The following is a 2,637-nucleotide window of genomic DNA, read 5'->3' on the forward strand; positions in this document are numbered from 1 at the left end:
AGGTGAAATAAAATCTTTACTGGTGGTCCCTAAGCACCATTAGGAATGACTCTCATGTGCAGAGTTATGAACAAGTCATGAACAGCTCTGGGATGGCCTCAAAATAAACTAATATACAAATAAGTAAGCATTTCTTCATTGTGATGGTGAAGATCAAAGCTTGATTGATTAATTAAAAACACATTTTTTGTTTTACTAAATAGCTATTATTATAAAAATATACAAATAACATATACAACTAAAGATAATGACCAAAAATTTAAAAATAATTTTAAAAGATCTAAAAGATTGGGTCAAAGTGATAGCACAGCGTGAGGCATTTGTTTTGTGCTTGGCCAACCTGGGACCAATGCAGGTTCAATCCCCTGGCATAACCTAAAATTGCCAGGAGTGATTTCAAAGGTGCAGAGTCAGGAGTAACCTCTGAGTACTGAGTACTGCCAGGTGTGTCCCTAAAATAATAATAAAAAACAAACCTGAAGGAACGTTTTTTTTATATATCCAACAATTTACATAAAAAATTAGTTCGATTTTTAAAAAATTTTAGGATTATAGATATCAAAAATCACAATTGATTGTACTCTAATACCAATAAAACATACTAAAATAATAAAATTAAGAGGCAAATGTAAGTGTGTGAAAAATAATTATGAAAATTATATTATAAAGCACATTACATTTTATGCTTGATATTCCAAGTCTGCTCTTGAAATCCCATCTTATTAAATTGAATGCTAGAGCATTTAAAAACAACCAATATTTCAATAAACAAATTTATTTATAAGAAAGTGATTTTCCTGTTTTCCTCTTATTTTTTACAATTAATAATAGATTGTATCATTTTAAGTATACTCCTCAATTGTTTTGTAAATGAGATTATTTTAAGTCTTAGAAAAACAAATATGCAGTTTCTTTAAAATTAGTAAAAAACTATTTTCTTTACCACCACATTTCTTTATGTGTGTATTTTCTTTTATTGATTTGTATATTAATAAGATATTTTATCAGATATTCATAATTAAAGTAAATTAAAATTCAAGTATCCTCTGGAAACTTCTGTTCATATCATCCAAATTTAAAATTAATTATTATTTCAAGTAAATTCAGTTTTATTAAAATTCAAGGATGTTTTCATCTTAAACTAACATTAGAAAGTTTTAGAAGGAATGTGAGAATTTACAAGGTTTATTATTCATCCAAAAAGTAAAATTATGTGCCACAGAGAACAGAAATTAAGGAGTTTGCATGTGTTTGTATAACCCCAACTCTCAGCACCATACACTTCCCTCAGCACTGATGCCTGTCATCCCTAAGCACAGAAGTGAAAGTAAGCTTACTAACTATATTTAAAAGTCCTCCACCAAATTCTTTTAAAATAATTTTCTTTTTGATGTTTTTACTAATATATTTCATGAAGAGAACTGACAAATTATAAGAAATAGTCAGCCTTCAAAGATTAAATTGATATGTAATTTACGTAAAATTGTAAAAAACTTCATGGTTTTGTGAAGCTCTAATGTTACACTATAACTAATTTTACATTTTTTTTCTGTGTGGTTTTTGGCCACACCCAGTTACACAGGCGTTATTCCAGGTTATGTGCTTTGAAATCGGTCATGGCTTGGGGGACCATATAGGACGCCGGGTGATGGAACAGCGGTCCGTCCTAGATTAGCACATGCCAGGCAAACACCCTATCACTTGCACCACTGCTCTGGCCTCTAATTTTATTCTTATTTCAAAATTTGTTAACAGTTTTATTTATTATTTATTTATTTATTTTTAAAAATATGGAATGCTTCACGAACTTGCGTGTTATCATTGCTTAGGGGCCGTGCTAATCTTCTCTGTATCGTTCCAATTTTAGTATATGTGCTGCTGAAGCGAGCACTACATTTTTATTTTTTAATTTCTTTTTCTTATGAGTTTATTATTTATTTAATCACTATGGTTACAAAATTGTTCAAAATTCAGTTTCAGTCATAGAATATACACCACCAGTGCAATTTTCCTGCCACAAATGTCCTCAGTTTCCCTCCCACTCACTCACCTCTGCAAGTTTTTGTGACATGCATTTCTCTGTCTCTATTTGACAGAAGACAGAAAAATTCCTCAATACAAGCAAAAAGTTGACCATAGAACTCTAGGATAATTTTAATAGAAACAATAAAAGAATCATTGAGATCACAGAGTCCCAAGAAAAAACCTTGTTGAAGAATCAACCGTCAGTGGCATCATTTTGCTAAATTTTCAGAGCTAAAGAGTACATGCAACCACATCCCGAAAGCCAGAAGACTGCCTGCTAAAAGACACCCAAAGAAAAGCACCCCAAAGCAATTCCTAGTCAAAGATAAAGATAGAATACTGAAAGCAGCAAGATAAAAAATGGAAATTACACAGAAGCATCCTTAAGAATTACAGCACATATATCACAGGTAACCCTAGGCCCAAAGGCACTGGTAGGATACAGTGACATGGTTGCTTCAAAGAGAATACTTTTCCCAGCCAGACTTTATTTATTTTACCAGTTGAGTAGGTCCTCCAAATGTCCAGGCCTCTTAGTCTTCTTTCTTTTCTTTTTTTTTTTGTTTCTTTTCTTTCCTTTTCTCTTTTCTTTTCTTCTTTCTTTTCTTTTTT

General features: G+C 31.4%; 1 non-coding gene across 1 annotated transcript; it reads right to left on the minus strand.

Moving 5' to 3' along the window:
• Positions 1-1,784: 1,784 nt before the first annotated feature.
• On the minus strand, positions 1,785-1,891 carry LOC126033070 (U6 spliceosomal RNA). Its single transcript, XR_007504227.1, has one exon. It is a non-coding gene; the product is annotated as a U6 spliceosomal RNA (small nuclear RNA).
• Between the last annotated feature and the right edge of the window lie 746 nt (positions 1,892-2,637).

The sequence above is a fragment of the Suncus etruscus genome, chromosome 16 (assembly GCF_024139225.1).
Source record: "Suncus etruscus isolate mSunEtr1 chromosome 16, mSunEtr1.pri.cur, whole genome shotgun sequence".
NCBI lineage: Eukaryota > Metazoa > Chordata > Mammalia > Eulipotyphla > Soricidae > Suncus > Suncus etruscus.